Raw genomic sequence first — 15,422 nt, forward strand, 5'->3', positions numbered from 1 at the left:
ATACATCATCTCAAGATATAGATTGATGTACATGGCACAGTACTCACTGAAACTTACATTAAACTGGTGTGGGAAAAGTTACATGGTGATGAACTCTTTGTGAAGAAGGACAGCGAATCAAATTTATCCCTAAAGACATTTAGTTTATATCAGCTGTGAATTATTCCCATTGTTTCCATTACCGTTGACAGTGCCAGCATCATGATAAAAGCTGGTAAACATTCTGCGTGGTAGCAGATAAATGCACAAAATACCGTTAGGTGTGCTTGATGTTGTACAGAGTAAACAATAACTCTGCTAATTAACAATGACAATGAGATGATTGCTTAAGGGCCTGAAAGTGAGGGGAAAGATGAGGATAATGATAACAGAGAGGAGGAAGATGGTTTTATAATTGATGATGATGATGACACACAATCTCACTCAGCATGTGTTCCTCCTTTGTAAAGATGACCTCTTTAAGAAAGTAAGAAAGGCAAAGGCTGGTCATATTCAGATGCTCCTCAGCCTAGAACGATGTTGAATCTACAAATTTATGTAAAAATTGAATATTTATAAGGCTAATGCTTACTGATGGATCCAGAGAACCTGCTGGAACAACTTGCATACAGCTTTGGAGCGATTACTGTTCCAGAACTCTGCATGTGTGGCAGAGGTTCATTCATTTGAAATCACATTCTCCAAAGTACAAGAGTTTAACTTCATTTCAGGGATTTTTTTTCTGTACATAAACTCATCAGGAAACCATGTCACTGTGATAGCAATTTTTTTGACTGCTGATGCCACCTTAACATTCATGAGATGTACTCTCTGGTGTATTTTGTACTTAAAAGTCCTGGCTTATTCTACTGAGTAGTATTAAGATGATTTGGTGATTGTTCTGCAGTATCTGCACAATGCAGCAGCATTTGATTTGGAAACTGAGCTTTTTTCATGTAAAGTTTCAACCAACATTTGCAGGAAAGTAAAAATCCTTATAAAATGACTTGCACGAGAGAGAAAAGCAAAGTAGTAATACAGAAATGCCATGTTTTAACCAAGCAGTGCCAAGCTTGCTGTTTCCTGACGCAACATGACCTGTTGAGATTATTATTGAAAACATTTTTTAAAAAGCCCTAGAAGTAATAATAAAAGAAAATGCTATCAAGTGCTCGGCCATCTCCGGAGTTGCAATTAATGGCCATTATTTAAAAAAGTGCACTGTACAATAGTGGAAGAACATGTTGTTTTAACATGCACCTGGTGTGCTACTACATTATGTCTGTTAATGCTAGCAGTCCCCCTGTAAAGACTGTTCCTACAGCTAGCGTCTGTGTCCACAAAAGACACAGAATCACTAGACTCCTCATATTTGTTTCCTCTGTGCATTTTGTTGGAAATCATCCTTTTCAAGCTATCATGAGCATGATGATTGGGGATTCTAATCTTGTAATGTGAAAGTAACTGAAGTTACTTACAGAAGTAAAATGACAGGAAGAATATGCAAATCTTCTATCAATAATCTTGTTAGTTCACCACAGTGTTTCAATTTGTTAGTAATTTGGCACTTCATTCCCTGTGGTTAACGGATTCATCTTCAAGCTCTAAATCCATCTTAGTTTCCTTGCTTTTATTTGAATTAGTAGTTGTAATTTAAATAATGTGCTGTAATGAAATAATCTCATCCACTCAGGGGTTTGTTACAGGAGAGGGTGGGTGAGATTCTGTGGCCTGCGTTGTGCAGGAGGTCAGACTAGAAAATCATAATGGTCCCTTCTGACCTTAAAGCACAAGAAATGCTGTATGGTTGTGGTTTTGATTTTTTTTTTTCCAGAGGTGCAGAGAATCCTGTTAAATTGTGTAAGAATTATGGCTGCTCACCACCTCTGAGAACTATCCCATTACAGTTCCTTTCAAACACTGAGGCAGAGTACATCTGTAATATTGCATTCACTTGCATTTTTGTTGTACCTAAACATAGCACAGAGGAAGAAGAATATCGTCACATTCTCGAGTCAGGTGCCACACACTTTCTCTTTCTCACATCACTGCTGTTTGTGTCACCCTTGCTGAATGAATGGCAACACTCTATTATGAAAAGAAATCTCATCATGTGCATATATTAAAGGATGATCTTTATTGCTTTGTTCTATACAAAGCAATAAACAGCTGCTGGGATTGATTAATAGCCAAAGTGGAGCTGAGGCATTTAAATCCATCTTCAAAGCTGATTATTTTGAGTATACTACAAAGCAGTAGGAATTATTGTTATTCTACAGCAAATCACAACAAGAAACAGAAGGAATAATTGTGTTCCTTTGTAGAGGTTAGCAAGTACATAGGTAGGGAAACAGACACATCTCTGGTAAAGCAGGGGGATAATGGGGAAGTCTGAGGAAGTAACTGAAAGGGAATGAATGGCATGGTCATAGGTATATTGAAACTCTAGGCACTTGCCCAAACAAGTGAATTAAAAAAGCAGGTTCTGTTCATCCACTTTCTCTCCAACTCTTGCCAGGTGTCCCCTTCCTTGCCCCCACCCTTCTTGGTCTCCCATTTCTCTTCCTCTCACTTCCACTTTGGTGGGAAACTTCTCTTCTGACCAACTGACCTGTGCCTGCAGACCAAACCCTTGGGGATGTGGTCCAAAGCTACAAACTCTAAGTGTTCCAAGCATTCAAAAATCACATCAGCCCCCCTCCCTCCCCCACACATCTTGAGATAGTTTGGAAAAAAAAAAACAATGTTGGATTCTTTTTATTTGCATTCTTATTCCTGAGCCTTTAGGCCTCACTTGCTTTTCATGTTCAAGCTTGTCTTTGCAAAAATAAGTGCAAGAAACCTCATTTTTTAAAAAACTTTTTTTTTTTTTAATGAAAGCTGAGATCCTCCTGCAATCACTCGCTTCCAGTAGATGGTGCTTTAAGAAAAATGCCATGAGATTTGTGCTAAAATCACAAGAACTGACTGGCCAGACTTCTTCTGTGGCCACCCACTCCAAGCATGGGCTTACAGAGTGCAGCTCAATCTCTTCCCTGAGTCATGGTGCCGCATGGCATGTGACAGACACTCTGTCTGGCCTGTACTATAAGCCACTTCTGTGAGAACAGCATGATTAAAAGGAGACACCTGTTGTGTTCCTTATTGTTCATTCACTCCTTTGTGGGTTGAGATGAGAGAGAGCCATAGCTACCTGAAACTGACAAAGGATGCTAAGTAGCTAACCACTGTTGATAAGGTAGCCAAGGACTAAAATAGCTGTTACTCATTTTCTGCCTGTGGGTAACATGACCTGCTTGATAATTGCAAAATACCAGGCTGAGCATCAGATACCAATATTTGGAAAACTCTTATTGCAATAAATAGGACAGATAAATTTGCTTTCAAATGAAAATGAGACCCAAGTGGAGCTGATCTGCTAAGAAAGCAGAGGCATAGAGTGGAGCTCTGTTTTATAAAACTAGGAATACACCATTTGAAATTCAATATGGAGGGAGGTGCTCCCGAAAAATGTGCTCAACGGCTTGGTGATTATTTTGGAGAAGCAAACCACGCAAAAAACCCAGCAAAGTTAGAAGTTCTTGGCTGGACTTCTTTAAAGCAGGTATCAAGGGGCTGCAGACACCTGATTGACAGGCACCGCTGTGGAATCAGAGAAGCAGACTGAGTCCTTCATACTTATCAATAACAACTCCAACTCTGTACAAAGCTGCAGATGAATCTTGTATATGTAGCTTGATGATGTGCTCAGTAGGATTTTCTCACAGGAGCGGAGATTGTGGAGGGATATAAAAGCAATAAATGCTGAGACCCCAAGTGAAAGAAGGTGGATCACATAATCCTATTGCTTGCAGGCTTTACTAGTAATGATACTAAAACCATGAACTTAGAGCTAGAAAATGTGAAGGGATAGAAACAGGCAGTTGCATCCAGTTCTAGAAAAATGGGTTAAATCTAAATGTCTCAGAGAATCTTGATTATACCAAGTTAGTTTTATATTGACTAGACCAGCACCACTGAGAAATACAGAGTCTGATATGGGGCATGATTCAGGTTACAAACCAGAAGGATAAGCAATGCAATCCAGAGCTGTGGTCCATAAAAAGGCACTCAAGTTTTTCTTGTCCTTAGCCTCAGTCCATGCACACAGGTTCGAGCGGTTAGGGCATTAGTTTAGCACTTGGGAGACCCAGCTTCAGTTCTCTGCCTTTCCTCAGACTTTGTTTGACCTTGGCAAGTCACTTATTCTCTGAATCTCAGTTCCCAATCTATAAAATGGGAACAGTAGCATTGCCCTGCTTCATGGGGTGTTGTGAGGATAAATATACTAAAGAGTTTGATTTTGCCCAGAGACTTTGGTGATGTGGGGCGTAGAAATACCCTGGATAGATAGACTTGAACACTGTTAAAGAACACACCCAAAGAGAAGGGACTGGAGGTGGTTCTGTTTCCAGCCTCGTTTCTGGTCCAACATGCCAACAGTGAGAAAGTGTTTTAGGAGTAAGATGCTGCTTCAGAGCTCCTGGAAAATGTACAAAGAAAAGGCCATTTGCAAGAGGTGGGGACATTCATGAAAAGACAATTTGATGTATCTTAGTGGTGTAGGAGCTAAGGCATGTTACAGTTTTGTGCCTTCCCCACCTGTAAACTTCCTTTTTAAGATTTTGTTGGAGGAGTTAAAAATATGTCAGACCACTTATTACTGAGTGTTATATACAAATGTAAATTATACCAATTTTCAGAAAACTATTCCCTCTCAGTGATTTTTTGTTTAAATATTGCTCTGCAGGTGTTAATGTCATTGTATCAGATACATGGTTCTTAATCAAAATGAAATTCATCCCCTTGTAACTGACTCCAGCATGATTTTACCTAATGGACTGTAATCTTTGTATAAATTACCCTGTCACCTTATTTTAACAATTGGTCTTCTCTACTAACTCCCAAATTGTAGACAGACTTCTGTTCAGCATAAAGAAAAATAATCTTGTTTTTTGGAATAACTGAAAGTTGACTCTGCATAGAGCAGTGATTCAAAGGCATGCCAAGAGTGGCTTTGCTCTCAGGTCCAAGATGTGCCCCACAAAGTACAGACTGAAATTATAGAATCATAGGACTGGAAGGGACCTTGAGAGGTCATCTAGTCCAGTCCCCTGCACTCATGGCAGAACTAAGTATTATCTAGACCATCCCTGACAGGTGTTTGTCTAAACTGCTCTTTAAAATCTCCAATGATGGAGATTCCACAACCTCCCTTGACAATTTATTCCAGTGCTTAACCACCCTGACAGCTAGGAATTTTTTCCTAATGTCCAACCTAAACCTCCCTTGCTTCAATTTAAACCCATTGCTTCTTGTCCTATCCTCAGCAGTTAAGAAGAACAATTTTTCTCCCTCCTCCTTGTAACAGCCTTTTTTGTACTTGAAAACTATTATCATGTCCCCTCTCAGTCTTTTCTTTTCCAAACTAAACAAACCCAATTTTTTTCAATCTTCCCTCAAAGGTCTAGACCCTTAATCATTTTTGTTGCTCTTCTCTGGACTTTCTCCAGTTTGTCCACATCTTTCCTGAAATGTGGCACCCAGAACTGGACACAATACTCCAGTTGAGGCCTAATCAGCGCAGAGTAGAGCAGAATTACTTCATGTCTTGCTTCTATCACTCCCACTAATAAATCCAAGAATGATGTTCACTTTTTTCCCCAACAGTGTTACACTGTTGACTAATATTTAGCTTGTGGTCCATTATGACCCCCAGATCCCTTTCCATAGTACTCCTTCCTAGGCAGTCATTTCCCATTTTGTATGTGTGCAACTGATTGTTCTTTCCTAAGTGGAATACTTTGCATTTGTCCTCATTGAATGTCATCCTGTTTACTTCGGACCATTTCTCCAGTTTGTCCAGATCATTTTGAATTATAATCCTATTCTCTAAAGCAGTGTTTCCCAAACTTGGGACACCGCTTGTGTAGGAAAAGCCCCTGGCGGGCTGGGCCGGTTTGTTTACCTGCCGCGTCCGCAGGTTCGGCTGATCGCAGCTCCCACTGGCCGCAGTTCATTGCTCCAGGCCAATGGGGGCTGCTGGAAGCGGCGGCCAGTACGTCCCTCGGCCTGCGTCGCTTCCAGCAACCCCCATTGGCCTGGAGCAGTGAACCGCAGCCAGTGGGAGCCACAATCAGCCAGACCTGCGGACGGGGCAGGTAGATGAACCTGCCCAGCCCGCCAGGGGCTTTCCCTACAGAAGCCGCATCCCAAGTTTGGGAAACACTGCTCTAAAGCACTTTCAACCCTTCCCAGCTTGGTTTCATCCACAAACTTTATAAGTTTATGTCAGGGTTCCCCTACTCACACACACTCTGAACTCTGAAGTACGATGTGGGGACCCGCATGGAAGACCCTCTAAGCTTATATTTTACCAGCTTAGATTAAAACTTTTCTAAGGCACTTATTCCTTAGACTGATATTGCTGCCACCACTAAGTGATTTACACAAAATATTCAGAGAAGGGTCACTTGGAATCCCTATCCCTTTCACTCTATGCATCCAAAGAAGTGAGGTTTTTACTCACGAAAGCTTATGCCCAAATAAATCTGTTAGTCTTTAAGGTGCCACCAGACTCCTTGTTGTTTTTGTAGATACAGACTAACACGGCTACCCCCTGATACTTATCCCCACAAAATATCCCTTCAAGCCCCGTCACCCACTTTCCTGGGGAGGCTTGAGAATAAAATGCCAACCAGTTGCCTTGGCAATGTGAGCACAGACCAGACCCTTTGTCTTCAGGACACTGAAATCAATCAGGTTCTTAAAAGAACAACTTTATTTATAAAGAAAAAAAATATAAAATCACATCTGCAAAATCAGGATGGAAGGTAACTTTACAGGGTAATAAAAAGATTTAAAACACAGAGAATTCCCCTCTGGGCTCAGATTCACAGTTACAAAAACAGGAATGAAACTACCTCTGTAGCATAGGAAAATTCACAAGCCAAAACAAAAGATAACCTAATGCATTTCCTTGTGCTACTCACAGTTTCTGTGGTTTTAGATGGATTATTCCAGGTATATTTTTCAGGAGATATTGTACCTGCTTGGCTTCTCCTTCCATCCGGAGAGGGAACACCACACAGAGTAACAAACAAATCTCCCCCTCCCCCGATTTGAAAGTATCTTCTTTTCTCATTGGTCCTTCTGGTCAGTTGCCAAGTAGGTTATTTGAACTGCTTAATTCTTTACAGGTAAAGCAATCCAGTACAGCTGCCCAAGGATACATAAAGGTTGCTACCCTTCCCCCTATATTCATGACATGCCCCCCAAATCACAGATGGTGCTGGACAGCCTGTTCCACACTGGCTGTGATTTCTTCCTGGAGCTCTAGGAGAAAACAGAGTTAATAAGACACATGCACCTCTAGACATACTATTGATTATATAAGAACTAACATATAATCAAGGACCACATTTCAAGGACGATTTTAACCAGGTGATTCTGGGAAACTTTCATGGGAAACTTTCATCAGCCACTTTGTTAGAAGCTCCTGAAATGTGTTGCATTTCAAAATCAAAATCTTGGAGAACTAAACTCCACCGAAGAAGTTTCTTGTTATTTTCCTTGACAGTATGAAGCCACTTTAGCGCAGCATGATCGGTCTGTAGATGGAAACGCCCTCCCCAAATGAATGGGCATAGCTTTTCCAGAGCATACACAATGGTGTAACGTTCCTTCTCTGTGATTGGCTAGTAGCTTTCCCTCTCAGACAGTTTTTTGCTGAGAAACACGACAGGGTGGAATTCTTGATCCGGTCCTTCCTGCATTAAAACTGCTCCCACACCATGCTCGGATGCATCTGTGGTTACTAGGAAAGGTTTGTCAAAGTCTGGGACCCTTAGCACAAGGTCATATATGAGTGTCGCTTTAAGCTGGTTAAAGGCATTTTGACATTCTTTAGTCCACTGAACTGCATTTGGCTGTTTCTTTCTGGTCAGGTCTGTCAGTGGGGTGGTGATTTGGCTGTAGTGCGGTACAAATCGCCTGTAATATCCGGCCAAGCCTAAGAAGGATTGGACCTGTTCTTTGACTTTGGGACAGGCCACTTTTTGGATAGCATTCACTTTGGCCTGTAGTGGGTTGATAGTTCCTCGACCCACCTGGTGTCCAAGGTAAGTCATTCTGTTGAGGCCTATTTGACACTTTTTAGCCTTAACAGTTAGTCCTGCCTCCCTTATGCATTCGAAGACTTTTCGTAGGTGTTCTGCCCATGAATCAGAAAAGATGGCCACATCGTCAAGGTAGGCAACTGCATATTCTCCCAATCCCACTAGGAAACTATCTACAAGTTTCTGGAAGGTGGCAGGTGCATTTCGCAGCCCGAAAGGGAGCACATTAAATTCATACAGCCCCTTATGGGTGACGAAGGCTGACCTTTCCTTGGTGGATTCATCTATCGGTACTTGCCAGTACCCCTTGGTTAAGTCTAAGGTAGAGATGAACTGGGCACATCCCAGTTTCTCCAACAGCTCATCTGCGCATGGCATTGAATAGTTGTGTGGGCGAGTTGCAGCATTTAGCTTATGGTAGTCCATGCAAAAGCGGATTTCCCCATCTGGTTCGGGAACTAGAACCACTGGAGATGCCCATGCACTTTCAGAGGGGTGGATTACCCCCATCTGTAGCATGTCCTGGATCTCGCATTCTGCAGCAGTTTTGGCTTGAGGAGCCACCCGGTAAGGTTGGGCTCTAATTGGGTGAGCATTACCTGTGTCAGTGGAGTGGTATGCCCATTCAGTCTGTTCTGGGGTGGCTGAGAACATCGGTGCGAAGCTAGTGCACAGCTCCTTGATATACTGTCACTGCTTACGTCCAAGGGTCATGGAGAGGTTCACCTCTTCCACACCACCATCACTTTTTCCTTCATAGTAGACACCTTCAGGCCACTTAGCATCTCTCCTCCCTGGGCTTTAAACTGAAAAACCTTTAATTCTCTGGAATAAAAGGGCTTTAGAGAATTAACATGGTACACTTTAGGTTTGAGGTGGGGGGCGCTATGAGATAGTTAACAGCTCCCAGGCGCTCTTGGACCGTAAATGGCCCTTCCCATGACGATTCCATCTTATGGGCCTGGAGCGCCTTCAAGACCATGACCTGGTCCCCTACTTTGAAGGAACACTCTCTGGCATGTTTATCATACCAGGCCTTTTGCTCTTTCTGAACATCTTTTAGGTTTTCTCGAGCAAGGGCTAAAGAGTCTCGGAGGGTGTTTTGTAGGTTGTTTACAAAGTCCAGAATGTTAGTTCCTGGAGAAGGTGTAAACCCCTCCCATTGCTGCTTTACCAACTGAAATGGCCCCTTAACCTTGTGGCCATACACAAGTTCAAATGGTGAAAAGCCCAGACTGGGATGTGGTACTGCCCTCTAGGCAAAGAGCAGCTGCTGCAAAACTATGTCCAAATCATTGGAGTGCTCATTTATGAATTTACGTATCATGGCCCCCAAACTTCCATTAAACTTCTCCCCCAGGCCATTTGTTTGATGGTAGTAAGGGTTGGCAACCAAGTGGTTCCCCCCATGAACTTCCCAAAGACTTTTCATGGTCCCTGCCAGGAAATTAGTTCCCAAAACTGTGAGGATGTTGGAGGGCCAACCTACTCTGGCAAAAATGTCTGTTAATGCCCAGCACACGCTTTTAGCCCTGGTGTTGCTTAGAGCTACTGCTTCCAGCCATCGGGTGGCAAAATCCATGAAAGTCAGTATGTACTGCTTTCCTCGGGATGTCCTATTCTGGGTCCTTTCCCGAAGATCCACAGCTACTTGCTGAAATGGAACCTCAGTTATGGGGAGTGGCTGGAGAGGGGCCTTGACCTGGTCTTGGGGTTTTCCCATTCTTTGGCACACCTCACAAGACTAGACATAGGTAGAAACATCCTTGCCCATTCCCTCCCAGTGGAATGACTTCCCCAAACGGTCTTTGGTCCTGTTCACCCCAGCATGGTCACTAGGATGATCGTGGGCTAAGCTCAAGAGCTTTACCCGGTACCTAGTTGGAACTACCAACTGTCTTTGAGGATGCCAGTCCTCCTGATGCCTACCAGAAAGAGTTTCCTTGTATAAAAGTCCTCTTTCTACAACAAACCGGGACCTATTAGAAGAGCTGAGAGGTGGTGGGTCACTCCGTGCCACTGTCCAAGCTCCCTGGAGGCTCTCATCTGCTTCCTGCTCTGCCTGGAACTGTTCCCTTGATGCTGGAGACATCAGTTCAATTGTGGACTTGGGCTTGGTCCCTCTGGAAGCGATGTAGGTGATGGGGCTGTTTCCGTTGACCGTGAACCGCTTTCCGCTGGTGCACTAGGTTGTATTTCAGGTTCTGGCTGAGCCTCTTGCGCAGGTTTAGCTGCTGCTGCCAGTGCAGGCTCAGTGGTGCCCTCTGGCATTGGAATTTCAGACAGGGTTTGAAGCGCTGGATTCAGTGCTGGCAATCGTTCTGGTGTGGTTGCTCCACCAGTTACAGTTCTGAGACTGGTTTTGGTTGGGTCTCTGGGACTGGATCCACTACTGCTGTCGCAGACATTGGCATTGGATCAGGTTCCACTACCTCATTCTGGGTCTCTGGTAACACAGACGGGGCCTTTGTAGAAGGCTCAGGAGCAGGCAGAGGTGTGAAGGCTTGCTTAGCCTGGCTGCGGGTGACCATTCAGACCCTCTTGGCTAGCGTCACATGGTTGGCCAAGTCTTCCACCAGCAGCATGGGAATGGGATAATCGTCAGACTGCAAAAGTCCATATCCCTGATCAGCCCTTGTTCTGGACAGGCAACTTGGCTGTAGGCAAGTTAAAAGAGTTTGATTTGAAGAGTTGAATCATCACTTGGGCCTCTGGATTGATGAATTTGGGGTTCTCTAAGGATTGGTAGATAGCTGACACCTGTGCTCCAGTGTCCCTCCATGTTGTAATCTCCCCCACACACACACACTCGCAGTTTCTGTGGTTTTAGATGGATTATTCCAGGTATATTTTTCAGGAGATACTGTACCCGCTTGGCTTCTCCTTCCATCCGGAGAGGGAACATACAAAGCAACAAACAAATGCTTCCCCCCCAGATTTGAAATTATCTTCTTTTCTCATGGTCCTTCTGGTCAGGTGCCAACTAGGTTATTTGAATTGCTTAACCCTTTACAGGTAAGACAATCTAGTACAGCTGCCAAGGATACATAAAGGTTGTTACCCTTCCCCCTATATTCGTGACAGTGTACTCTCTATGCCATTATCTAAATAATTGATGAAGATATTGAACAGAACTGGACACAGAACTGATCTTTGCGGGACCCCACCCGGTATGCCCTTCCAACGTGACTGCGAACCACTGATAACTCCTCTCTGGGAACGGTTTTCCAACCAGTTATGCACCCATCTTAGAGTAGCTCCATCTAGGTTGCATTTTCCTAGTTTGTTTATGAGAAGGTCATGCGAGACAGTATCAAAAGATTTACTAATGTCAAGATATACCACGTCTACCACTTCCCCCCCCATCCACAGGGTTTGTTACCCTGTCAAAGAAAGCCATCAGGTTGGTTTGACACAATTTGTTCTTGACAAATCCAAGCTGACTGTTACTTATCACTTTATTATCTTCTAGATGTTTGCAAATTGATTGCTTAATTATTTGCTCCATTATCTTTCTGGGTACAGAAGTTAAGCTGACTGGTCTGTAATTCTCTGGGTAGTCCTTATTTCCCTTTTTAGAGATTAGCACTATATTTGCCCTTTTCCAGTCTTCTGGAATCTCTCCTGTCTTCCATGACTTTTCAAAGATAATCATTAATGGCTCAGATATCTCCTCAGTCAGCTCCTTGAGTATTCTAGGAGGGATGCATTTCATCAGGCCCTGGTGACTTGAAGACATCTAACTTGTCTACGTAATTTTTAACTTGTTCTTTCCCTATTTTAGCTTCTGATCCTACCTAATTTTCACTGGCATTCACTGTGTTAGACGTCCCATCACCACCAATCTTCTTGGTGAAAAATCAAAACAAAGAAGTCATTAAGCACCTCTGCAATTTCCACATTTTCTGTTAGTGTTTTTCACCCCTCATTGAGTAACGAGCCTATCCTGTCCTTGGTCTTCCTCTTGCTTCTAATATATTTGTAGAATGTACTACTATTTATTATTATTATTAATTATGAAAAGACCAAAAATAAAAATCTAATAAAAATGACACAATAAATCAGCAAAGTGAACAAAGGAAGTGGGCCATATGGAAAAGGAGTAATGTGATTGGATACATTTAGGATCAAATTCCCTGCAACCTTTTTTGTTGGTGGTGGTGTTTTTTAAATGTTTATGGTCACATTTTTAAAAGAGAAGCACACACAAAGATATATGGGGACCACAGCAATCGCAAGGCATAAGTGTGACAGGTCATATTTTTAAAAGTGGAGGGTCACATTCCCAGCTGGTGTAAATTGATATACCCCCATCAAAGTCAACAGAGCTACACCGATTTATACATACCTGCTGGTGATCTGGCTGAAAACATCTGCTTTAATGCTTTTTCTTTATTAGACTTGTCACATATTGAATACATTTTTTAAAAATATTTAAATGTTGCATAGTATTTTCAATACCAGACTTTCAGTGAAGGGAAATGTGCATTTTCAATATTAATACAAATCAGGAGATAAATCAAAGTTAGAAATGAACCTCCAAGACATTTGCAATCCGGTTCCTATACTCCTGGACATCTGAATATTTGAGTCTCTACATAATGTAAGATGTGAGTCTCATTGGACAAGACATGTTCAAAGTAGATTCAAATAACAATGTACAGCCTGTCATTTAGGAAATGTCTGAAGGGGGAAAACGATTAAAAAAATAGACAAGTTCCATACATCTTTCTTAAGTAATATCTCAGAGTCCATCTCAAATTCTTGGAGCCACTTCAGCTGTCCCAATTTGAGAGCGTAGACTCAGAATTAGAAGATAAATGAATTAAGAACTGGCTTATGTCTCCAGACCGTTTTCCAAAAACATTTTATTTAGATTTTGCTGCCTAATTCTGTATTAAGAATCATAACCCTTTGATTTGAACATGACCTTCATGGGGGGATTGACAAATGAACTGTGATATCTTCCTCACACCTACTTGCAAGCCCAGGATAAAGCAGCGTCTTTGTCCCAGTGAAAACAGATTAATCTAACTACTTGTCAGCACAGGAGTGAAAAGCCAGCTTGATGGACCTAGAACTTCAGATACACATAGGTGTTCCCAGAGTTGCTGTCACAACCAAGAGACACTGTCATTATAAAGGGGCTTTATCTGCTGAAGCAACTGTAAAGAAACCATTGTAAAATACATAAAACTACATTTTGCTGAGTTCTGTATTCTCTGCACTGCACCTACTGTGGCTGCCTGAAGCTTGTATGTTGCAGGAAACCCTGGAAGGGCCTCACCGGCATCCCTAGGTGGGAGCCAGGTGTACTGCAGCCCCTGGAGCCTCGAAGGCCTGGAGTGACTGACACCTCACAAGCAGTCCTCTGGTGCCTATTGATAGTACTGCATCTTGCAGGCCCTCAGGTGCCCTATAGATGGTACAATGTCTAGTGTATTTTACAGTTGGGACATTAGCCCCACTCACTCCTGTGACCAGATGCATCAGCAAATGTTAACGATTTAATCCTCACAACAGCCCTGTTGAGGAGGCAACTATTATTATCCCCACTTTATAAATGAATAATGATACTCATTCACAGATGGGGAAACTGAGGCACAGGGAGGGTAATGCCCTAATTTTCAGAGGTCTGAGCACTCACAAGTCTCCTTGAAATCACTGGGAAGTGCATGTGCTCGGCATCTCTGCAAACTGAGCCATAAATTACTTGTCCAAAGTCACATAATGAGTCAGTGTCAGAGCCAGCCTGATGCATAGTCTCCTGCTCCAATTGCTAGATGATATCCTCTATATACTCACTGGCTTTTACAAAGACTACTGCATTTTGTTGTTTAATATCCATTTTCTTCGGGAAATAGTAGTTCAAATTGAAAAAACAATTCTGCTGGTAGATGAAATGTCACTGTGGAGGTGCTACACTTCTATAGCTTTCTGTAAAATGGTTTTCAGATCTGCTTCCCATTCACTCTGTCTCAGGAGTGTGCAGCTGATATTTGGGTCTCATGTAGAGTGATAGGAGTTCTGCAGTACATTGTAACATAAACTAACCTAAAATACTGCATCTTATTCCTGGTTTCCAAAGGCTTTCTCAAACAAGTGTGAGATGTAAGGCCATCTCTTGTGCCAATTAAAGCAAGAATGAGATACAGAGAAATGTCTATTGTGACAAAGTTCCTCCTCTATCTTGGTGGGTCCTGCGCTTATGGGTGGATTTTCTTGCCGCAGATATTCACCATGTGGGTTGGGGAACAGCCCAGAGACCTTCCCCTCTGGAAGAACCCACAGTCCAGGTCAATTGGGAGGTTTGGGGGGAACCCAGGCCCGCCCTCTACTCCGGGTTCCAGCCCAGGCCCTGTGGACTGCAGCTGTCTATAGTGCCTCCTGTAACAGCTGCATGACAGCTACAACTCCCTGGGCTACTTCCCCATGCCCTCCTCCAAACACCTTCTTTATTCTCACCACAGGGCCTTCCTCCTGGTGTCTGATAACACTTGTGCTCCTCAATCCTCCAGCAGCACACTCTCAGCTCCTTGTGCCCTTTGGTCCCAGCTCCTCACACTCACACCACAAACTGAAGTGAGCTCCTTTTTAAAACCCAGGTGCCCTGATTAGCCTGCCTTAATTGATTCTAGAAGCTTCTTAATTGTCTCCAGGTGTCCTAATTAGCCTGCCTGCCTGAACTGGTTCTAGCAGGTTCCTGATTACTCTAGTACAGCCCCTGCTCTGGTCACTCAGGGAACAGAAAACTACTCATCCAGTGACCAGTATATTTGCCCTCTACCAGACTCCTGTACCCCACTGGTCTGGGTCTGTCACATATCCCTCTCCCCTGCTCAATGCCAAAGGGTTGGGCAGCTTGGGACACCAGACAGTGGGACCTCTATGATGGGAAAGGGTACTAAAGGTGCCCTCAAGTGGGGACTGGGACGGTGCAGCTGACACTCTGGGCAGGAGGCACAGTACCTCCACACTTCTTCATGTACTCCGGGCCAGAAGAACTGTCGCAGGACTCGTGCCAGGGTCTTCTCTACCCCCAAATGCCCCCCAAAAAGATGACTATGAGCAAGACTTAATACAGCGTTCTGGTGTTTTTGAGGTACTAGGATCTGCTGTACCTTCTGCCCCTGTACTGGTGCAACCCGGTATAAGAGATCCTTCTTCATTATGAAGTAGGGTCCTGGTCCCTGGGTTTTCCCTTCCACGGGGACCCCATCTATTTCAGTCACCTTCTTCCTAATGTGGTCATACCTTGGGTCTTCTGCCTGGTCCCGTCCAAAATTT

The 15,422-nt window shown here is 43.3% G+C and overlaps 1 protein-coding gene across 5 annotated transcripts in view; it reads left to right on the forward strand.

The window, feature by feature from the left end:
* The window catches only part of CLUAP1 (clusterin associated protein 1), a 214,338-nt gene that overhangs the window by 113,399 nt on the left and 85,517 nt on the right, over positions 1-15,422 (forward strand). The gene's annotated exons all lie outside the window — the stretch shown is intronic.

Source organism: Malaclemys terrapin, chromosome 10 (genome assembly GCF_027887155.1).
Source record: "Malaclemys terrapin pileata isolate rMalTer1 chromosome 10, rMalTer1.hap1, whole genome shotgun sequence".
NCBI classification, from domain to species: Eukaryota; Metazoa; Chordata; order Testudines; family Emydidae; genus Malaclemys; species Malaclemys terrapin.